The sequence below is a fragment of the Sphaerodactylus townsendi genome, linkage group LG05, assembly GCF_021028975.2.
Source record: "Sphaerodactylus townsendi isolate TG3544 linkage group LG05, MPM_Stown_v2.3, whole genome shotgun sequence".
Taxonomy (NCBI): Eukaryota; Metazoa; Chordata; class Lepidosauria; order Squamata; family Sphaerodactylidae; genus Sphaerodactylus; species Sphaerodactylus townsendi.
In genome coordinates this window covers 100,350,943-100,376,081 of record NC_059429.1, presented here as the reverse complement: position 1 = coordinate 100,376,081, position 25,139 = coordinate 100,350,943, and the positions used below count along the sequence as shown (strand labels likewise).

The following is a 25,139-nucleotide window of genomic DNA, read 5'->3' as shown; positions in this document are numbered from 1 at the left end:
AATACAAAAACATGCTATCATGAAGCCACTTGTGCCCTCCTCAAAAATGGGCCACTAATAAAGACCTGATTCATATGGGAGCAGGTGGCTTTTAAAGCATCCTAATCCTAGATCACTAGGAGCTTTATAGGTCAAAACCTGCCTTTTGAATTGTGCCTAGAAACAAGATATGTTCATCCCCGCATGTATCTGTTAACAACCTTGCAGCTATATTCAGAACCAGCTGAAGTCACTCCATGCAGAATCTATCATACTATTCTAACTAGATACTTTTAATTTGCAGATCATTTTTCAAAACAAGCTTGGTCTAGGCACAGACACTATGCCAGTGCTATTCCCATGAGCTCTTTTGCATCGTCTGCTTTCTTGAGCCAAGCTCATTATTGTCACACAGCAGCTCCTTAGCTAAGAAGAAAAAGCCACTCGACAAAGAAACACCACGAGCGCCATGCAGCAGAGGCAACAAGCTGCCTAGCAAGCAACAGACTAGTTGGACACAGCATGCTGGGAGTTTTCTGCAGGTCAAATTACTCCCATGCATACATAATATGGGATTCATTACTGTAATCCTAGTGGGGGGGGGGGATTCAGTTATGGAAATAATTCCCAAGCAAAGCAGAGAAAGGTCAGGAACCCCCTCTTTCTGGGGTCAGGAACCCCAGAAAGAGGAATCAGAAGAAGGCAAATGACTGTCAGTGCTTCCTGGAATATATCTTCACTAGGCCACCCCTCATACCAAGGCTGTGAAGCCATCCAAACTTTGCAGGCTGGCATCAATCCAGAAACAATTTTAAATGGCACAGTCCATTTGGATTCATTCTGAAGACTTACTGGCTCTTTCTGCACAAGCCACCTAAAACATTTGCAAAACATTTTCAGTCCCTCCCTTCACCATGATGTTTGTCCAAACTCACCCTCTCTAAACAATTCATGGCCACTGTGAGGTGTTCCTTCCCTTTTGAGGGGAAGGGGTATTTGTAGAATTGATGCTTCTCTGCTTCAAAGCTTTCTAGCTGCAATTCTCTGTAGCTATGTGTATTTGAAGGTTCAAAGATTTAACCCCCAAAAAAGAAAAAAAATGGCTAAAATAAAGAGGCAAGGCAGAACGGAGTGAGCTCAGGGATGCGATAAAATGGTGCCAGGGAGGAAATTCAGGGATGGTACAGAGGCATGGAAAATGGCTGCAGAAAGATAAAATGTTTTAAATATGCCCGCATAGGAAGGTGTCTTGAAAATGTTTAAAACCAAAGAATCATTTTAAAAGGGGGTTCAGATAAAATATTTCCAGGATGGAAATAAAATATTTTCAGAACCAAAGGGGGAAAAAACCCAATGCAGAACTCCATAGAGGAAACTTTTTATTTCCTGCCTCAAAATGTTTTAAAAGGTTTTGTGCAGAAAGGACCATAGACAGGCTAGGCAACTGCTACTCTATCCCTCTCATCCAAACCTAGCCACAGTGATTCATGCAATACTCAGCTCCAGACCAGACTTCAAAAACACGATCTACACAGGACTATCCTTGAGACTGCTCTGGTAATTTCTGTTGGTCCAAAATGCAGCCATATAGGTCCTTACGGGAACACTGTGGAGGGCACAAATTCAGCTGCTGCTCCATCAGCTGCATTGGCTCCAGGTGGAGTACTGAATCAACTTCAAGGATTTTGGTATTAATCTTTGAAACCCTAAATAGTCTGGAGCTGTTGTATCTGTGAGACCGCCTCTCCCAATATGTCTCCCAGACAGAATTGCACTGAGCAGGTAACCATCTACTACTGGTGGTCCCTGGCCCAAAAACTATCCAGCTGTCCTCAATCAGATCTAGAGCCTTTTCAGCTCTGGCACCAGCCTGGCAGAATACTCCTATCAGTGTTCACCTTTGCTGGCCTTCCTGCTCCTCCCCCCCCCCACACACTTTTTTTCAGTTTGTTTCTTTATTATATTGTAGGTTTTTAGCTAGCTACCTCCCTCACTGGATTATTACAAGGGAAGGGCACCATAAGGTTAGATTTGATATGTGTAATATGCACAATTTTTATTATATATTTGTATGCATACGTACAGTTGTTTTATTATATGATGTGAACTGCCCTGACAAGGGCAATCTGCTTCTAAAGAGTAAATAAGAAAAAAGACATGAACTGCAGACAAGAGATCACAATGAGATTAAATTAAACTCCAGTTTTACACAAATGCACAAGCAGCCCTTGCCCCTCACTCCCACCCACTTCCAAGTCAACTTCCAGTTCTACTTCGCAGTGTCCTCTAAGCACAGCAGCAGCTGTTAAACAGCGCTTGTTCACTCAACACAAGCCAGGATGCTAAACTGGGAAAGCTCAATCCTTTCCATTACCAAAATGCAACTATAAAACAAAGATGATAAAACTGTTCTCCTACACATGAAATATAAAACAAAACTAGTACACGCCCTACATCTAAAAGTTCAAGAAGTCTCGAGGTTGCCCACTGCATTTCTCTTAAGATTCAGTGCTCTGGCTTTTTCTTCTTCAATCATTTTCTACTGAGAAGAGCCAATTTTGCTGCATCAGGTGTGATTGGTTAATTATTCTCCAATGCAAAGATGCTGCTAGTGCTGCACAGAAATAATACATCCGAAACTATGGTTTATGCAGAAAGACAGAAAATGGGTTCCTTTTCAAGGCAAGCATTTTTTGAGGTTATGTATGCTAAAAGTAATCCTTACGGTCATAAGAATGAAATGTGCCTCTGATTTTAATTCAGAAACATAGGATGGCTTAAGTGTGACAGGTAACCCCTTTGTGAAAGCAGAAAGGAACACAGGGTGTACATGTGCCACATGTATATTTACGGAATGAAGAGTTCACTCATCACTTTATAAAAATCTAAAACAATCTGAAAAGTTGCAGAGTCCTCCAGGGTCTTCGCGAAGTCACAAGCATCAGTCAATCAGCAGGCATGTCACCAAATTCTCCTGCAAACTGGTAGAACTGGTTTTCCCTTAGCTTGATCCTGGAGAAATAGTATTCATTTGCACAGACTCCGGTAACCATGTGTCAAGAACAAGCAGTGTTTCCTTTGCATTAAAATATCTTCTAACAAGCAAGACCCATATTCATTTTGTTGCATTTGTGTTTCTATCGTCACATCCACACCTCCTTTACTTAGCTTCATTTTGACTCTGTGTTGTTGCTTTTACAAGGACAATTGGTGATTTTTGCCATAGCAGAGGAGTGTCTAAACCAATTATGGTTTTTCTTTAGTGCCCAAAAAGCTTCTTTTGGCAGCTGAGAATTTCCTGCATGCCTCCACAGGGGTATGTGGTACTGCATCTCATTAAAGACCACCCACCTAATATGCACACTCATCGGTTTTAACTAAAAACTGCACAAATATCTTTTGTGCTCATCCTCGCAGCAAATTTTTAAAACATTCACATTGTACTGGCAATAGCTGAATGATTATGAGTTGTGCAGAGCGATTCACACGAGACCAAATTTCAAATTAAAGCTCTCACATGTAAGCTGCTTGAAAATACCTGTATCGCAGGAACCAAAAACATTTAACAGCAGATCACCAATCCTTAGCAGAGCCATCGGAATCTGTACCTTTTTTTGTACTATCCCTGACTGCAGAAGGTTCCATATGTCTTCCATTTTGCCGCTGCACAATCCATTGAGGCAACAACACTTACCTGTTGAATCTCCCCCCCCCCATGTTATGTCCAACAGATCCCCTCTGCTTCCATGTTTACTAAACAGTCAAAGATTTTAAATTGGTTTAGTATCAGTCAAAGCTACCCAGTTTTCTAAATGAGCTTATGGCTTTCTTATGGAGGATAAGCAAGTCCTGCTAGCGCATCATTTAAGTGCTCTGACGGTTTGTTATCATGACTGGAAATGGGTAAATTTTATTCTTCAATCAAGCACTGGGGGTTTTTGAAAGAAAAAAATTATCTGCACTCAACATAATTTATGTGCATTCCTTACCAATGCTAAGATGAAAAATCATCCTGCCAGCTACCAAGAAATAAAAATTTCCTAACAGGTGGGGTTATCAATACCAACGTATCAGTAGCAGTTCTGGGAAGCATTTGTCTATTATCACACAATCTTTGATTTATTTTCATTTCCCCCAACAACACTGAATCAAAAAATCAAATTCTAATTATGCACCCTTTCCATCTGGGTCTTCCTGGGAATTTTCAGTGACACATAACACATACAGGGATAAAGCTGTTACTGAAACCACAAAGTCCCCTTCAATCTACTTATGAACTATTATTATCCATGCCAGTCCCAAGTAAAGACAGGGAAGGCATAAGAATGGGTATTCCCTATTACTGAAACATATTTCAGCAAGAGACCTTGTAGACCTCCAAGGGAAATATGTTGGGTACAGAGACAAACTTGAACCTCAGTTGTAAATAGTGCTTTTGTGGTAACTGCATCTCACACCCACATTCCAGATTTACAAAAGCAAGCAGCCAAAAAAATGGCAAACAATTTTGCACTGCAGATGAAATCACCACCGTGATATTAGTACACCATATTGGAACTACCAGCTTTTTGCATGTGCTAATCAATATTTACATCACAATGAACACCTGGGAATTCACCTATCTTATATTTGCAAACGCAAAGCTAGATTTTGATAAAATGCAACCTCTGAAGACAGGTTCCCATCAGAAATCTGGGTGTTTGAAGAGGGAGCCTCACAGTCAAAACTTACAAGCTAGCATTGTGAGTTGGGGTAGAGGGGCTACATTTTCATGCCATAAATAAGGGAAGAGAAGAAGGTAACACTATCTCTGTGACTGGGGAGGTTGTGTGAAACTTCTAGGCTGACCAGGCCAGATACCAATATTTGGTTTTATGTCTTGGCTCACTCATTAAGACACTAAATTCTGCTCACTGCACTTTGGACTCCAATTCCCCCCTTAAAAGATTCAGGTATGACCAATTACAAGCCCAAGAGTCTCCACTAAGTGACTGTGCAAATGTGTTAATAAAATATGGAGCAGTGCAAATCCCTCTAGACTCCCAGTATGTCTCTACAACAGTCCTCCTATAGGACAACCTATACAGATTGCCTAACCTTTGACTAACATAGCAAACTAAGCTCAAATTAAAACCAAAATTATGCCAGGTGAAAAGGCTGCCTTAAAAATCAGGGTATAAGAAGTGAAAATACATTATTGGTAGCAGACAGCAAATACATTATTGGTAGCAGATGGCAAATAAAGGTGAGCAATGCATGACTAAACAATGGACCTCCTGCTGAATCACAAGTATAGAGAGTAGCTTGTTTACCAGCAGGGCCCAGGAACACACTAACCTTCTAAAAAGTCAGCAAATGCTTTAGGCTACGGCTTCAGGCAAGCTGCTTCTACAAAGGAAACTTTTGCTCTTAACTTGAGGAAAGTCATGTCTGTTAACATGAAGCAGAAGGCAGAACTGTGTGGAGATGGCTAAATTTTGCACAGCCAAGTTTAATCTGCTTCCCAACGATTCAAGAGAAGATTCAGAAAACTATTGTACCTTTCCTTACTGCCAGTTTAGAAGCTACCACCTGTAGGCTGAGAACTGAGGAAGTGCACCTGCTTTTCATACAGAGGGTCCCAGGTTCAATCCCTGACAGCTCCAGTTGAAGAAGCTTCAATTGCAGCCTTAGGAAATGCCTTTCTAAGACCTTTTTTAAAGAGTTATTGGACAGCCTTTGATCAGAATACAAAATTAATGTAAGGCAGTTTCATATTTGCAGCACTTCGTTGATGAACAGAGGGGAACGTGGTCTTGTCCTCTGTCTCATCAGGAAACTGATTTCCCTACCACCAAGTAACAAGCAAACTCAACTGCTTTATTTTTGCTCAACCCTTATAGAAAGGACAGCCACCAATGCAATCAATCCAGCCACAGAACAGGGTTCCTTGAAAACCTTTACCACAAGATGGTGTAGGACAGAGGTGTCCAACTCTGGCACTTCAGATGTTGAAGAAGGGGTAACTCGACCATGAAGCAGTTAATTTGTTCCTGCCTCCACGGATAATTGGTGGGAATCACCTAGAAGATATCCTCCTGAATAGAGCCATTCCCCCAGATCCATGACTGCAACTAAGACATTTCCTCAGATCCACATGACTGCAACTAAGCCAATTGACTTATAAATTGGAAATTCCAGTGATAAGTATTGCTCTGAGAAATTCCAGATGTCATCCCACCCTGCAGGAGTGATGCTGTTTCCTGTTACAGGCCCCAAGACCTGGTAACCCCTGATGATTTTTGCGAGCCTTGACAGTCAAATTGATCATTCAGACCCAGACATGCAGATGGCAAGACCCAATTATGGAATGTTTCAGAGTGAGGGAAATGGTATGTATTGTCAAAGGCTTTCATGGCTGGAATCAATTGGCTGTTGTGGGTTTTCCAGGCTGTGTAGTCGTGGTCTAAGGAAAATGACTCTGGGTTTACACTCCAGGCTTCTCTGTCTGAGACCAGATTCCCTGGACCTAACACGAGAGGCAATGGGATCTACAACCCACCAGATTCATATATGGTGAACAGCAGATCTATCAATAGATGTATAGGCCTGCCCATGAGCAGGTGTGATTCCACAGTCAGGAACACATGAATACACAAAGATTTATGCCATTAAAGGTTTTTGTATTTGAATCCACCCAACCTTTTGGAGGAAAACTCTACCCACTCCTACCAAATTACATTTGTGAAGCAGAATGGGAAGAAAAAGGTGGATCTCAAGTTATTGTGTAAAAATTTCAGGGGCCCCATCCTCATCATCAGTTTCTTGGGACATCTTGGCCTTAAAATCAGACAACTGTAGAATTTTTAGTGCTCTGTATAATAAAGGGGGCTGCTCCTCATGAAAAACATGCACAGAATTGCTTTTCTGCTCTTGGCCTGTTCCATACTTCCTCTCCTCAAGTGCAAAGTACAAACAATATCCTGCTCCAGGGATCATGGGAAGAAGAATACCCAAGTACAGCAAGGTGTTTGATTGTCCCCCAAATAAGGAGTACACTAAGTGGGAAAACATACACCTCCACACATCTTACCAGGCTAGCATGGACTCAGTGAGTTTTCACACAGAACAGCTGTTAGTAATGCTACTAAGGGCTCCACTTGAATTTGCGAATGGTCCCCTAGATCCCACTGCACAGCAAACTAAGGAGTCCTTAAGAGTTCCCAATATATTGAAGAGGCATCAGGAAGCCACCAAAAACATATAGTCTGGAAAGGTCCATCAGGCCCAAGCCTTAGTGGCCGATCGTAATTAAGGGCAGCAAGGATTTCTTCCCATTACTTTTCTAACATTTATGTTTCCAAGGACTACAGAAAACAGACAGAACTGGAAAGGATCTGCATGAGCCACAGGCACCAAAGGTGCAAACACAATATGGTCCTTCTGAAAATAATATTTTATCTACCTTACCATCAACAGAAAGCCAGGCAGCATAGTACTTTGGTCACTTTTCTGAGTGACACAGAAAAATTTTGAAATTGTTTTTACATTATGAAATCTATTAATAGATCAAAAGTAATTCTTCTGTAAGTAAAAGGCATTACTCATGAAAATTGAGGGGAGGTCTGCCATTTTTGCAGATTTTCCCTTGATCCACAGCTCCCACAATCCATATGTTAAATACTGCTTTTATAAGTAATCCAGTGCTCATCCAGAGAAAGTCCTGGGGAATAACAAGCAACCTCATAAAATGGGATGCATAAGTGATTCATTTTATCAACTGACCTTTTGATCCAACCCATAATTCTTTGGCTTTTTGATACCATTTAGAAGAAGAAGAAGAGTTTGGGTTTATATCCCCCTTTTTCTCTCCTGCAGGAGACTCAAAGGGGCTTACAATCTCCTTGCCCTTCCCCCCTCACAACAAACACCCTGTGAAGTGGGTGAGGCTGAGAGAGCTCCGAGAAGCTGTGACTAGCCCAAGGTCACCCAGCTGGCGTGTGTGGGAGTGTACATGCTAATCTGAATTCCCCAGATAAGCCTCCACAGCTCAGGCGGCAGAGGTGGGAATCAAACCCGGTTCCTCCAGATTAGATACACGAGCTCTTAACCTCCTACGCCACTGCTGCTCCTTAACTTTTCACTTACATCTTAATCCTTTTTTCAACAATGATTTTGCCTGGCATTTGGTTCAATGTGCCCTCAATGCCACTGTGCCCAAAATCTCCCAAATCCTGCATCTTACTGCATATCTGCAATGCTTCCAATTAACACAACAGCATGGTGAGATCTGCAGTGTTAGAAATTTTTGTAAAGATTCAGATGTTAAAAGCCAGGTGAATGGTTCTTTAAGCTTTCTGACATTAATTAAAAACTAAAAATCCCCTAAAGATTAAAAATGATAAAAATTAAATAGCCCTTTGTTATTTTAGTTTCTAAATTTTCATCCACTGAAGGAAACAAACAAGAATCTTGTGGCACCTTAAAGGCTAACCTGTTTTTATTCCATCATAAGCACATGGGGACAACAGTCAATTTTCATCAGATGCACAAGATGGATTCTTAGTTGGCAGGAATTATACATTATACATACACACACCACTCCTCATATGGAGAGAGAAAAATCTAGACAGCAGGATCAAAATGTCACGTGAGGGTTCAACTAATAGGGGTAACTCTTCCAATTCTAGTATCTCTTTCCTATGCCAAGAAAAGTGGACAAGTAGATGACTGAACTTGCGCGGACTCTCTTTCACTCACTCAAATGAACACAGACATTATTTATACATTCAGTTTTTTCAGTGTTGTGAAGCTTAACCATTATCCAAATATGCTGATAGTCCTACATATTATGTAGAAAGTATTTCTGTTCAAATGATCCACTTTCTTTAGTCTGCTACAGCATTTTCTTTTTCTACCCTCCATTTTTAAATTTTTTTCCTACTTTCCAGAGACAAAAAATTAAGATACGTGTGTTAAGGTAGCACAGGGTGCAGCAGGTTGTCTCTTTCTGACTCTCTTACCCTTTCACTGGGTATATTTGCAGGTTTTCCTACAGAAAACCAAGACATTTATACTTTTTAATTCAATAAATACGCCTAATGGTATCATGCTATAAGTTTCGGTTATAATTTTTTATGCTGCTGTCAGTAAAATAATGTTAGGTTTGACAGGAACGTAAGCATTGCATCGATATCAATTTTTCCAAAATTTCAGTGTTTGTTCTCCACCTGGAAAAATACAGCAGCCTGTTTTTTTTTCATGGCCTAAATATTCACAAGCTTTAAATCTCTATTCAAGGCTGCAGCCATTATGAACTTTCCCAGCCCAAGAAGTAAAGAGTACAGTAGCAAAGAGTACATTCATAAGAGGCTGTCTTATATTCAATGAGAGCTCTGGTTTATTAAGCAAGTACGGTCTGTACTGTTTGGCAACTCTCTGGGGTTTCAGGCAAAGATCTTTCCCACCCCGGCTAACTAGCAGAGACTTAGGTTTTAACAAGAGCTGCCAAGTACTGAACCTGCAGCCTTCCACATGCAAAGCATGAGCTCTACCACTGAGCCATGGCCTTTCTTCTCAGGCAGACACAAGGTTGAACAATTTACACAAATACTATCATTTTTCACACATTCCAAGTCATCTCCAAAGCCTGATGGGGTCGAACAGTCCCAAACGATGCCCTGTTCAGAAAAACAACAGAGCATGTAACAAGCAGTAACAAAGACTGAAAATAAAATCAACTGCTGCACTGGTAGCTTTTGCCTTGGATCATTCCATGCAGAATCCTTCTCTCTGCCCCTCATACATGTTAAATAATGTACTTTCAATCCACTTTAATGAACTTTGCTACTGGATTTTACTGAATGAAACAGCAAAATCCATTTACAAATGATCACTAAAGTGCATTGAAAGTGGATTGAAAGTGCATTATCCAGTGTGTGTGAAAGCATCAGCCTTACCATGTCATCTTAAAAGCACTCACAAGAGTATTAAAGCTTATTTTACAGGACGCAAAATTAGATGTGGCCATAAAACTAATGACTGATGTAGGGCAACAATTTTAATACCAAATAACAGGCCAGGTTCTCTGCTGTCCAATCAACAGCCAGCTACATCCCCTCTAGATCACTACTAAATGCATACTTCTTTCCCTCACTAGTCAACAGTGCCTGCATTCAAAACCTGTCTCTCTGCATGCCTCCACTAGGTAGACTTCTCACAGAAAACTTTAACAAAAAGAACAGATTGAAGACTGGAGCAAAGCCTCCCTAAAATCCTTCATGCTGGGACTTTTCAGAAGATTCAGATTCAGGTGCTGCTAACCAAAAGCACCAAACATTTGCTAAAGTCCCATTAACTGCCTGTTGCCTTCTGGGTGAAACTTATATGTGCCAGTTTTGACCATGAAATCCTAAAGTGCTGGAATCTGCCCAGCTGAAACTGCTCCTCCTTTTTGTTTTTTTTAATTTTAAGATGGGTTTAGCATTTAATCACTCAAAACAGTGGTCAGCAAACCCTGAAAACCAAAAGACTACTGCAGTCTCTCAAAGGGAAGTGGGGGACATGAGGTCAGGAGGGAAGAAGTGGGAAAGGAGGGTAAGAGGAGGCTCTGAATGGCTCAATGATAACTTTGGTTTGCCTCTGCACAATGTATGAAAAAGGCCACGAAGTCAGTCTGTTGTTCAATAATGTTGTAAGAACATAAGAAAAAGCCTGATGGATCAGACCAGAGTCCATCTAGTCCAGCACTCTGCTACTCACAGTGGCCCACCAGGTGCCTTTGGGAGCTCACAAGCAGGATGTGAAAGCAATGGCCTTCTACTGCTGCTGCTTCCGAGCACCTGGTCTGCTAAGGCATTTGCAATCTCAGATCAAGGAGGATCAAGATTGGGAGCCATAGATCGACTTCTCCTCCATAAATCTGTCCAAGCCCCTTTTAAAGCTATCCAGATTATTGGCCATCACCACCTCCAGTGGCAGCATATTCCAAATACCAATCACGCGCTGCGTGAAGAAATGTTTCATTAGTCCTGATTCTTCAGAAATACTATATATTCAGAAATATTAAAAATACATGTTAACTAAGGAAAGATTCTTGAGTACTAGGCTAATAAGGAGGATGGTAGCCTGGACCTGCTGAACAAGTGGGTCCTGAAAAATAAATTCTCAAGTGGATCCCACAATCCAAAGGTTGAAGAGCCACGGTACTAAAACAAAAAGGGACAAGGTGTTGACAAAACAATACCAGACATGGGAGCATTTCTAGTGCAGGCTGGAGACAGGGTAGACACATATGTACTTTTGTTTCCAGTTTATTCCTTTATTTTCATTCATTTCATAATTTTCTCTGCTATCGTCTTTTTCCCCTTCTTGTTCCTTGACCTATTCATTATACAAAAACAGGATGATGAGCAAGCCCCTCCAAACCTTCTGAACTGCATCTTCCATTAGGGCAGTTTCCCAAGTCTTCATTTCCTCCTCCTGCCATGTCATTTACATTATATTATTGCACACTTGCATAGAAAAGCTATAGTTGCTAACAGTATTGTGACCGACAACAGTGTTACAATTTGTGTAGTAAAAAGCATGCAATGATCTCTTTCATGACAAAAATGAGAGACTTACAAGCCAAACAAGAGAACACAAACAATTCTGAAAGCAATTCAACACATTTAAGCACAGATTACCACAATTCTGATGGGAGATTTCTTGCAATACGTACCAAGTGCTGTAATACTGGATGTATCCTTTGTTGTCATTCTAAAATTCAATGAAAGCTATATCGGGTCACTCAATGGCCCCCATTTTACATCAAAACACCCAAAATAATCTTATTGCAAATCCTGTTTGAATTCACCATTCCAGAAGAAGATGAACTAATGGAGTTCTAGGCTTATTTAAAGGACAGGGAAATCTGTTAATTATATGCAAATAGATTTCTTGACTACCCATTATATTTGGGCTTGTAATATATGCCTAGTGCTGCAAAAGTTGCCCAAAACATGCTCTACATGCAAAACAGAAACTAGGTCAGGTTAGTACCCGAAGAGTATATATGTGACAAAAGATTTTGGTGGTCCACGAGGGCCATTAATTAGCATACATGCCTAAAAGCATGGCTACCTGCCCTGCTGCTTTTATCAAACACCCTTCTCAGATTTCCTGAAGTAAGCAAAGATGCATACAGCATTGCCAGTCTGCAAGGAAGGACAGATTTATCCTCTTTTGTTCACAGCAAGGGCTGCTCAGCTGGACATGTCTTGGCCAGTGAAGCAGCTGCAGCTGGAAAATATGGTGTCTGTGGTGCAATCCAGTGGGAACTCCAACAACAACATTCCTGTGGTTTGAAGGGGAATAGATAGAAGGGCTTCTCTGTGAAAGATGCAGCCAGTCATGCCATGCCATTCCTCAGAGGAATGTCTCCTCCCCTTCTTCAGAATTTGCTAAGACACTTGAAAAGAGATGAGGACAGGTGCATTTCACAGTACGGAGAGAGAGAGAGAGATAATACAGTGCCTTCCAAACCTCCTTCTCCACAGCATTCTGCAGCAAGGTCTGTTTACAGCTACACTGCAGCTGCTGAGCTCTGACATGGAGGAGTGCGCATTTGCTGTGGGAATCCAAGCTGAAACTCCAGTGCAGCAGAGCAAGAAAGCAGCTCTTCTGTGTTCTCACTTCACTGCCTCGGGAAGAAGAAAGCCCAGCAGACAGTCTTGGGATGTGGCACGGACCTCCTAGGAAGCCAAGAAGCCTTGTTTTCTCTGCAGTCCCTTCCCCCACACCTACCTTTCCTTCTATGCTGAGGTACAAAACAGCAGTTCAGGGATGAGAATAGTAAAGAGACCAGAGTGCAGGGCTCAAAGGCAGCATGTTGACAGAAACACTGGCCCTGGGAAAGGGGATTGGCTGCGACTAATCTGTGTGTACAATGCACTTTAAAATAAACAATTCAGTACTGAGACAATCTATAGTCTGTACCAAAGAAAACTAAATGCTGCAACTTAATTATCCAAATATAATTTGTTATATTATGTAAATAGCACAGATTTGCACATTTTCACCACTGCTCTGCCGTTCAAGGTGCTTGCTTTGTTGAGATTTTATTATGCACTGTCTGTACTTTTTTTGAGCTCAACAGCTCTATAAGAGCTGGACAATTAGTAGTGAACAACTAACAAACAGAAAGGAAACTGAAATCTACATTCCCATTCTGCACAACTTCTGGGCCTGTCTGCAATACAAACAGGGCTAGAGATAGAAGATGGAGGAAAACTGAGGCCACCTATAGCTTTCGTTCAGGGAAGCATTCCCTATACCAGGGGTGGCCAACCTCTGATTTTGTGCACCACCTACATGCCCTTCTCCAACAACACTAGGTAGCATATGCAGCTGTGAGTACAGATTACAAAGTACTCACAAGCAGGCAGTGGAAGGGTTTGAATGAAAGCATCAGGGGAGATTTGTGAGCAAGGGTTCGGCAGTAGTGGACTGTTTCAGAAGCCACAGAGCCAAGAAAATGCCCCACCTCAAGGTATGCTAACACTGGTCCTGAGTGAAACAAAAAACTCATGATATGCAGGAATGCCTCACGTGCTGGAAGAAACACATATTCCATACAGCCTTTTAAAAACAGTAGGAGTGGATCAATGTGAAGATCCAATTTAAAAAAAAAGCCTCCAGAGACCTAAATTAAAGACTAAAACAAACAGGGACCTCTCAGCAGTTAAAGACAAACACATTTTTAACTTTAGCACACATTTATATGGACTAGAGACCATTTCACCAGATGCAACTGGGCTCCAGGCCCCAAAAGATGGTAGAATACAAATTTGTTAGTGCTACAAAATTTCTATTTCTGCTGCAACAGCCTACCCTCTCACATTCAGACAAACATAGAAAGCTCTGGACTTATACAGAAGAGGTCCTACTAAATTTTACTTTTCCAGAACCCCTAACATATATTTCTTCCCAGTTTAATAGACAATTGGGCCATTCAGTAGCTTGCCTGCTCTCTCACTTCTTTTTTGTAAGGAATTTAACAGACCAGCATCTACTTTGCCAGCTACCTACTTTTTCTTGAAGCACTAAAATTAATGCGATCACTCCTCAGGCAACTAACTTTTTGCCACAGGATCTTTCGGAAGAAACTGTATTAAGAGGGCTGGACTAGGCGTACCAGCAAGCTACCCAACCTCTTATAGTGCCAAGCTGCGGTGGGATTCAAATAATTTAACAACTAGTTCCAGGGGTGGGATTTAAATAATTTAACAACTGGTTGTTTACAAGCACCAGTTTAACAACCGGTTCTGCCGAAGTGGTGCAAACTGGCTGAATCCCACCCCTGGTGCCAAGAATTAAAAGGTGCCAAATTAGACAGAAGTGAGTTTCTTTTATTTAAAAATATGCATTAATATAAAATAGTTTCATATACTGTACTGCTCATTTTTTCTGTACTGAGTGGCTGGAGGCAAGGGACTGAACAAAGTTAACCGTTGCCAAGGGTGCCAAAAACTCTTGGTGTTAAACCTTTCAGTGAACCTTTCAATACAATACAATACATCATAGGGTGTTTGTTGTGAGGGGGGAAGGGCAAGGAGATTGTAAGCCCCTTTGAGTCTCCGATAGGAGAGAAAGGGGGGATATAAATCCAAACTCCTTCTTCCAAGTGATGTTCATTTATCTCATTCCTATTCAAAGAACTGGGATATTGATACTGTCATATGAACTAGCTGGCGAACCTTTGACACTCCAGATGTTATGGACTACAATTCCCATCAGCCCCTGCCAGCATGGCCAATTGGGGCTGATGGGAATTGTAGTCCATAACATCTGGAGTGCCAAAGGTTCGCCACCACGGAACTAGCAGTTCACAGCCTCTCAAACATCCAAGGTCACTGAGATAGAAAGATGCATACAAAGTTCCAAGATGAAAAACTTTTGCCAGGAGGATACCATACCAGATAACAGGTTCATGCTAAGAACCGTATCTACATAGCTATGTTTATTTTCTCCAAAAACATTCGTCAGAAAGTCTCAAGAGTATGCAGTGTTCTGTGCACAGGCTTTAACATTACAGCCCATGCAAACTGCAAGGGCATAGGAAGAATCCTTGTAAATTCTGATTTGTGTTGCGTGCCCCAAAGTACATGAATGCTGCAATGAGAGTTCATAACAAGAGCCTATAAATCTTCCCGAAGCATTTTGAGCAGGTTGAGGTAAAGGATTATGAATGATATTATACTGGATCACAGGATGCATAACACTTTGATTACAATTACAGTCTCCAGCACATTATTATTATATTATATTATATTATATATACAGAACGTACACTATTATTACTCTGGGGGTTGGCTCATATAAACCAATTTTTTGTTGATCCTTAATTCTGTTCTCCATTTACACAAATTCAGGTTCAACTGAGTTAATCTATCAAACCATGAATCAGAGGATTGCCAGAACTCTTTTCTTTAGGAACTCTGGCTATATTCACACATCAAGATAACCTGCAACTCAACCTGTCTGCTTTAATATGAAAACTACTCACAAACAGGGATTCTAAGCTACTGTTCAGTCACTGTTTAGGATTCCAGCTTCTGGAGGGAAGCTCCAGCTTTCCCAGGTATCTGAAGTCAGACATCACAGTCAACTAGAGCTAGCTTCCCCCAAGATTTTGTTTTCATGCTCCACACAAAACACTGCAGGTAGAGGAAGGAAGCACAATGAACAATATGCGTTCATGTCCATCACAAATTGGTTTAATTGTGGCATTGCGTGACATATGAATGAAACCATTAATTACTTCTGCAGTGTTAAGACAGCTTTCTTTGTGGAATTAAGATTATATTTTTCTATTTTGTGCACAGCTATGACATTTTCGGTTGCAAAGTATTCTGTCTGTCCACATTTTCTAAAAGGAAAAGAAACCCTGCCCTCAGCTAAGTAGTTCACTTCAGTGGGATGAGTACTCTGGACAACTACTGTATATACTCGCATATAAGTCAAATTTTTCAGCACATTTTTTGTGCTGAAAAAGCCCCCCTCGACTTATACGCGAGTCAGCAGTATTTTAAAAAATATTTTAGGGTTTTTACTTTGTCGACCTCCAGGGGGCGCAGTTTTAGGCTAGCGGCACCAAAATTTCAGGCTATCATCAGGTGACACTCCTGATGATACCAGCCAGGTTTGGTGAAGTTTGGTTCAGGGGGTCCAAAGTTATGGACCCCCAAAGGGGGTGTCCCCATCCCCCATTGTTTCCAATGGGAGCTAATAGTAGATGGGGCTACATTTTGAGGGTCCATAACTTTGGACCCCTTGAGCCAAACTTCACTAAACCTGGGGGGTATCACTGGGAGGGTCTCCTAAATATACTCTGGAATGTTAGTACTGCTAACATAAACATTCCTCCACTGACAGGCGCCCTCAAATTTCCCCCAAATTCTCCCTTCAAATCACTCCGCCCCTTCTGAGTGGATTTAAAGGGAGAATCAGGGCTTGCAGAGCTAGTTTACTGTTTTTCTTTGAAATAAATATTCAAAAACATTTAACCTACTGATGCCTCAATTAATGTAATTTTATTGGTATCTATTTTTATTTTTGAAATTTACCAGAAGCTGCTGCATTTCCCACCCTTGACTTATATGCGAGTCAATAAGTTTCCCCTGTTTTTTGTGGTAAAATTAGGTGCCTTGACTTATATGCGGGTTGACTTAAACACGAGTATATACAGTAGTAAAGGGGCATGGTAAAAATGTTTCAAACAAAAATACTAAACACAGAATTGCAGCATTACAGTACTTTCTGCAACTACTATAGTTATAGCTGCCATTAAAATCTGAATTAAAGGTTGCAAATCCATCATTCTATATCAAGAAAGCATCAAACAAGAATGTAAAGCTTTGATTAAATTCAAAAAGAACTGCAGACTTTTAAAGCACAAATAAATAACTAATGTATTGTTTCCATTTTTTTAAAGTATTCTTTTATTTCTAGGGGAAGGGGAGGAATTTTATTTCATGTTCCCAACATTACAGTAGTCTCTTAACAGAAACTATAAAAACCCAGGGAGAAGCTACTTTTCTTGGCAAGCAAGCAGACAGGCCAACCAGATTCCAAAAAAGCAACTTCAAACACCCTGGAAAATGATGCGCTGCTGGACAGCAGGTTTAAATTTCAGTTAACAGCCCGGCATCTTTGCATTTCATTGACAGGATCAAGATCAAGGAGCCCACAGACACTTGAACAGGAATGGACCAAAGTTGTTCCGCTTGTTGCCAAAGGCGTTCCGACTGTTGCCAGGAATAAGCTACTCCATTTGAGAACTGGGCTCCAGTACACTGACAAACCTTCTAAAAAATTTCTGAAAACAGAGCCACGGGATGATTTCACAGCATCCAAAGAGAAATGAACACAGGAATACAAGTCTTTGTTCTCATACAATGAGTGTTATTCGATGGTCATACCTGACCTCAATTCTCCTTTACCATCCATCCATTTAATTATTTAACTATGTCAAGTTTGTTTTAACATTATTTTCCAATCTGTGAGGCCATTACCACCTTAAAGCCTGAGCTGATTGAGCTATCATCATAGCACATTTTCAGTATGAGTCAGCACAGATAACTATACTAAAATTATGCTGTAATTAATGCTACAGCCTTTCCACAGAAACAAGGAATCAGAACTTTCTTTCAAATATGTATTTGGGTAATAACCCACTTTTGAAGTGGAAACCAATTCTTCAAAAAAGATGAATTAGCCATGCAGTGGGCAGACAATTTCTAGCACTATGAATGGGATTGTGTGCAAGCTTGATTATTTTTATTTATTTATTTTTAGAAATATTTATATCCCACCTCATACTTGCGTCTCTACGTGGCTTACAGGTTAAAATCTATAAAAGCCTCCTGTGACCTCAGTGCCCTAGCAAGTGCTTATGGATGTAGGCACTCCTTCAGATAAGCAGGGCCCAAAAAGTTTAGGGCCTTGTACGTCAACCCCTTGAATTAGTCCAGGAGTAGACTGGGAGTCGGTATAGTTCCTTAAATGTGCGTCTGCCAGATGTACTGGCTAACAGCCTAGTTGCCACATGCTACACCAGCTCCAGCTTCCAGACCATTTTCAAATGCAACCTCATGTAGAGAGCATTACAGTAGTGCAACTGAGAGGTTACCAGAGCATACAACACTGTGGCCAGGTCCCCTTTGTCCAAAAACAGAGGGGAGCTAGTGAACCAGACAGAGCTGCTGGAAGGCCCTTGAGGCCACCGCCATCACCTGAATTTCAAAGGGCAGCAATGAATCCTGGAGCATCCCCAGACACACCCAGTCCTTCTGGGGCAATGCAACCCCATTCAGAACTGTTTTCCCCATGACCTCGCACAGTTGTGAGCCCAGAACACAGAGAACCTTCTTCTTGTCTGGATTCAACCTCAGTTTATTGGTTCTCATCCAGCACATAACTGCTTCCAGGCAGTAGTCCAGCACATGAAGTGCCTCTCCTTAATCTGATGAAATGGAGAGACAGAGCAGGATGTGATCCACATACTGATGACACTTGACTCCAGATCCCCTGATGACTTCACCCAGCAGCTTCATGTAGATGTTTAATAGCCATGGGGACAGAACCAAGCCCTGGGGAAACCCACAAGTGAGCTCCCAGGACTGGAAGCACCTCAACGTTATCTTCTGGCACTGACCCTGAAGACAGAAGTGCCACTGAAACACAGTGACCCCCAATCCCATTCCCCAGAGCAGGTCCAGCAAAATACCATGATCTATAGCAGTGGTTCTCAACCTTCATAATGCCGTGACCCTTTAATACAGTTTCTCATGTTGTGGTGACCCCCAACCCTAACATTTATCCATTTTACTGATGGGCAGCACTGATGAAGAGTCTTAGGCGACCCCTGTGAAAGGGTTGTTCGACCCCCAAAGGGATTGCAACCCACAGATTGAGAACCACTGATCTATGGTATCAAAAGCCTCTGAGAGATTAAGGAAAATCAACAGGGAAATTCTCTCTCTCCATCCAATCATACTAATGATTCATATAAACCACTTCCAAATCCTCACCAAAGAAAGCACCCAGGATTCTTTATTTTTTAAATATTTATTTATTACACATACAAAATAAATTATTTTTAAAATATAAAATACAACACATTAGCTTTTATATATGTGTGTATAACTCTAATAGCAATAAAATGGATCTTAATGTTCATTGAAAACATGATACAGATTTGAGAGAACCTTTCATATTACTTATTTCACCTAACATTCTGCTATTCAAATAACATACACTGACACATATCAAATAAACAGTTACTTGTCACTTTACATATTGACCTATTCAATCAATTCCTCTGCTTCTAATTGTAATCCCCTTTGGTATTATTGTTGTTATTATCATTATTTAATTAAACGATTCAGCAACCCAGAGTTCTTTATTTGAAGACTGTTTATCGAGAAGGCCTCAACATTGTATCTGCCTCAGGACCCCAACCAACATTAATCTATCTAACCTGTGAAACAATATGCATCAGCATCTCTGGGGTACAACATTCCTCCTATTTCAGTGGTGGCGAACCTTTGGCACTCCAGATGTTATGGACTACGATTCCCATCAGCCCCTGCCAGCATGGCCAATAGGCCTAGAAGCTATCCTGATAGAAAGGTACCCAGCACTAACTACTTTACTAATTGTATAGAACTCAAGCTGAATTTGGTACATCTCACAACAGTGTGAAAAAACCAACCATTTGATTACGCTTTAGTTTTAAAGCCACAATTCTTCAATATGCGATAACCTGATCTATATTTACAAAGATTGACCTTGAAATCTAGTTAAAGATGTTCCTCTACCTCTTGAGTACCATATAAAGGGAAAAAACAGCCTGCACATAAAAAGTCATTAAAGTTTGATGAAGCCTTATTGAGTCAGCATGTTTTAAAAAACTTTATTCAAGTGATGTAATAAATTACAGGGATTTTCAAGGTTTAACATAGGTTGGCATGTTTTTAATTTCAAATAGATTTCTATTTCTAATGGCATTATCGTTTTTCTTTGTTAAAGCAAAACCATTCAAATTTGGAAAAGAATTATTCTACATTTTATTCACTTCTCTAGGTATGCTGTAAAAAATATCTATGACTCAGCCCAGCAGCTCACAGCATCTTCAGAGAGCTCTATAATTCTTGCATAGCTCCCATTAATTTCTAAGGGCATCGTGCAGGAGATTTTCCTACTGGATTCCCTCTGTCATGGAAGCTTACTAAGTGACCTTGGCCAGACACCCTTTCTCAGCACAATCTACTCCACAAGGTAGTTATTGAAAGGATAAAGTGGACAAATCATGTTATAAGCCGCTTTGGATCCTCACTGGGGACGAAAGCAGGGTAAAAACAAATCAAATAAGGAGCCAGTGTGGTCAGAGTGCTGGAATAGGATCTGGGTGACCCCACTTTGAAACCACACTTCGCCATGGAAATTTGCTACATGACCTTTGGCGAGTGATAAACTCTCAGTCTAACCTATCTCACAGGATTGTTGTGTGGGCAAAGTGGAAGACTGGAAGCTCATGTATGCCACCTTAAGTACCCACTAGGGAGAAAGGTGGGTATAAATGATGTAAATAAAATAAATTAGTCACTAGACATAGATCACTGTTTGAGACCTTTTTGAGTTTGAGATACGTAACGGCCCAAACCAACACTAACTTCTAAAGTTAAAGTTCACTCTAATATGCTCAGTTTTCCATAGAATATATATTTTCTAAACTTGTTTAGAGTGAAATATGAGGATTTATGTATAGAACTGGTAGTGAATAGATTCCCTTCCCACCCCCACAAAAAAGCCCTCTGAGACCTGCCCTACACAAGCAGAACCACAAAGTCACAATGAAGTAGCAAATGAACCAAACCACTTCAGACTACAGTTGAGGGATTACCTTTTTCAAAGTTCCCCTACATCAATAATTATAAATGAGAGGAATGCCAGCATGACATGTGAAGAGGACAGAATTTCTCTATCTGGTGTACTTTTTATTTTCAGTAAGTTTTTACACAGGGAATCAATAAAAATGTGACCACCACACCTTAACTAAAACCCAACCATTTGACTACCTCGTTCTGCCACACCTCTGGATTATACCCAGAAGGGGTAATTGATGACTATGATTGCTGAGGTTCATGTATATTCCTACCTAGAATCAACTGATTTCTCCTTATCTCATTTGTAGATATAAATTTGTGTCACAAAGTACAAAAAATTCATATGATTAACATGCTCAGTGAGAACCACTTCTGGTTTAAGTGAACATTACTGATGCAACTGTAAGTATAGGTTTGGATCCCAACTAGCATTTCCATGGGTGCAAAGTGCTGAACTTGAGGAGAATGATTTTCCCCCTCTCCCCTCCAATGGGACCTCAAAACATTGGGGTCATGACAGGGTCCTGTGGGAGCTAGAATACCTGGCACCCATGGAAATGGTAGTCTGGACTGAAGACACACTACATAGCAACAGATTTCTGACAGAAGGAATAGGAAGCAATACCAGGTGTAAACACCATGCATAGTGTTGAAAGGGAGAAAAATGAAAGTACCTAATACTATCAAATGGAAATAAACCTACTCAAAGGAACAGAGCCACTGCAAATCACAATGGCTCCCTGCTCACCAGTTAAAGGTAGAAGCTGGACTCAAGAATGCAAGTTCCTTCATTGCAACCGTTTCCCTCTCTGGAGATCACGAGAAACACCCTTAATTATGGTAAAGTCTAACTGGAGTTTTCTGGAAACCAGGATCTGACACAATAGACTGAGGTACATTTTTATTCCTTTTCATTTTGTATGCTTACAATACACTCCTCAATTTTACCTTATGCCCAAGTTGAATGTATTCAGCAACTTCTGCGCCACTTCTGTGAGATTAAATCTGCCAGCTGTTGAGGACAGTTGGAAAATGATGAGCTGTATATTTAAACTCTCACTTCATGTTTACTAAATGCAATTATCAAAATATTTGTACAGGAGATGAATGAGAATTGTACACATACACTACTGGGCAACTTTCAAACAATTCTGTAGGGCTTCCATAATAGATACTTCAGGTATACATCAAACCCTTGATGTATCTGCTAGTTTGTACAAGAATCAGAGAGATTCGCTATGAATCCAATTAACTAAATCATGTCAATTACCTCTACCAGTAACTATTGTTCAGTGTTGCATTCCTTTCTTTAATGGAGAAGTTCTTTATTCAAACTCCAAAAGAAACTTTCCCACACACGCTTTCATGTTATAATCAGGATCTGCCACATTTTTATTCAGAAAGTAATTTTTACCCTGTACCACAATGACAAATAATTCTCAAGGATTTTACGCCTTCCACGTGCAGAACTGTGGTAGAGCACATACATACTTCCCTTGCAGAAAGTCCTAGGTTTAATACCTGGTACCTCTATAAAAAAATTGTCACAGAAAGGACCTCTTTGTGAGATCTTGGAGAGCTGCTGCCAGTCAGAGCTGGTACACACAACAAAGCCTTATAGTGAGCCAGGCCACTGGTCTTCACAGGTCAGTACTGTCCACTCTGGCTGGCAGTGAGTCTCCAGGGTCTCAGCTATAACAGAGCTAGACAAAGTCTAGACATCAGGTTGCCATGTTGCCTACAAATGTCATCATGGTGCCTGGTATGTTCAGCAATGATTTCATGGTTGCATCTCTTCTGCAATGCATAGTACATGCAATTCTTAACACCTCACTGACAGAGAATTAATTCACTTCTTAACCAGTGGCTTCATACAGTGGATGCAATATTTAATTTGAAATAGAGCATTTTAAAGAAATAACTGAATTATGAAATATTGGGAAGCAGTTAGGCTAAGGTTAGAGGTCAGGCTTTTGCTGTGTTAAGACAACCACAATTATCCTCATATTTACACTCTGTGATACTTTTATCATGTCTCTGTAAAGGGAAGTCCTGCTTCACCAACCTTTTGAGTCCTTTGAGAAAGTGAACAAGAATGTAGATAAAAGCAGACATTACATACTTGGACGTTCAAAAGGCTTTTGACAAGGGACCTCCCCAAAGATTCCTGAGTAAACTCAGCACTCATGGGAGAAGAAGATGGGCTCTCTTATGGATTAAAAAACTGGCTAAATGACAGCAACCAAGAGCAGAAATGATTGGACAGTACTTACAATGAAGGTGGCACAGTGGGGTTTCACAAGGATCATTATTTAATGAGAATTTATTATTTATTTTACACATCTAGATAAGACATACACAGAAAGATAAAGAAAAGATCCCAATCTAGTTGGTACTATTTAATTTGATCGTTAATGATCTGGAACTAGCAGTGAGCAGTGCGGTGGCCAAGTTTCCAGATGACAATTATTCAGTATGATGAAAACCAAGAATAACTATGAAGAGCTCCAGGAGGATCCCCAAAAATTGGGTGAGTGGACACCAGTGTGGCAGGAATTCAGCTTTGTATAAGGTGCACAGTGAAATCAAAAGCCAATCTCCTAGTATAAGCTAACCTACTGAGACTGAGAGAAAAAGATGTTGGAGTTGTAGGCAAACTCTATGTTGAAGAAGTTGTTAAAGTTGGTCTTGCCTCCCTGAGCAATTGATGTGAATCACCCACATCAAGAACGAGGACTTTTGTACCTCTACCCTCCCACAGCACCTCATGATGCCTCCTAAAATACTGTCTCCAGGGGATGGGGGGCTGCCCAAGAACAACACTACATATAATGTGGTGGTATACTGCAAAAGAAAACTGGAAAAAAAGCTATTCATACACACCAATATAAATATTCTTATACCAGCAGAAAATGATCATTAGATATAACCCTCTATCCACCCAGTTTCTTTCTTTCTGTCCATTACACCACCTAGGCTCTCCATCTGATACAAACACTGAGTCAGGGAAATATGTAATTATTGTCCTATGTAGCAAATTACTGCCAAGATTATTCTAGTTTAATCAACTACAGATAGAATGGACTCTTGGGATAGGTGGAGAGAGATGAATTTTAAAAAGGCCATGTTCAGGACATAATACTGAGAAGAAATGCAGTTGTTCTAATGCAAACATTCATTTATCCAGTCTTCTCCAGCATGTATGCTATTTCATATGTTGAAATATAAGCCATGGCCCAGGAGCACCCATAGAAAACATATACAACAATTATGCACTGCAGGATATGGCAAAACACACACACAAACACTGTGTGCTAATTTTATGAGGTCCCTAATTACCACTTGCCACACAGCCTTCCACATTTTTCAGAACCATTTTCTTCTTCCATGGATAATATTTCCATGTAACATTTCCTTCTACATTAATCCGCTTTTACTGTTGCCTTGATTATTTTTAGCTCAATGTTTACTTTCGCATCGTTTTATGTGTATGCCACCTAAAGTGTTTTGGCAGATGGGCAGGATCTAAATTATGGAAATAAATAAATGCAGGGAACATGCAAACTATGAACATGTATCTATTTTGATGTGTATGAATACACTGGATTGCCAGAGGTCCCTCAACAAAAAAAGATACACTTGTAATTGTCACGTGTGACAATCTGTTCATAATTTAGTTTTTCCTTCACAGTACTCAGATTAGTGTGATAATGCACATGAAGTACTAAATTGTTCTCCGAAGGGCAACATCTTATACTTTTAATAGTGAAGTCGGACAAATTCTGGATACTTAAAACTGGCGACCAGAGATGCAAACAGGCAACACCGAACATTCCACAAACCTGAAAATTGCTCCAGGTTTGTAGAAAAATGAGAAATCTAAAAAATATACATTGGTGGGTTTAAAAACTCAAAAAATGATAAAAGAAGCAGCAGTAACTTTAAGCAATAGATTTCCCTCAGTGGCTGTTGCTAGGCAACCACAGCTTTACAGCTGTGAGTAAAGGTGGAGGGAGGGCCCTCCCATTTTGGCTTTTGAGGCAGTACTCACTGGGGCCAGGCCTGGCTAGGTTGCCAGCTCCAGGTTGGGCAATTACTAGAGATTCCGTGGAAAAGTCTGAAGAAGGCGGGGTTTGGAGAGGGGAGAGGCCTCAGCAGGGTATAATGCCACAAAGTCCACCCTCCTGAGCAGCCATTTTCTCTAGGGGGACAGATCACTGTTGTCTCGAGTTCAGTTGTTAATTCTGGGGG

At 40.6% G+C, this 25,139-nt stretch overlaps 1 protein-coding gene across 3 annotated transcripts in view; it reads right to left on the bottom strand.

Moving 5' to 3' along the window:
• CHD6 (chromodomain helicase DNA binding protein 6) overlaps positions 1 to 25,139 on the bottom strand; it is a 139,655-nt gene that overhangs the window by 104,130 nt on the left and 10,386 nt on the right. For 2 of the 3 annotated variants that reach the window (XM_048498810.1, XM_048498808.1), the window contains exon 2: positions 21,837 to 21,900. The exons of the other annotated variant lie outside the window; for it this stretch is intronic. The gene's annotated coding sequence lies outside the window, so the exon portion shown is untranslated. The remainder of the gene's footprint in view (positions 1 to 21,836; positions 21,901 to 25,139) is intronic. 3 annotated transcript variants of the gene reach the window in all.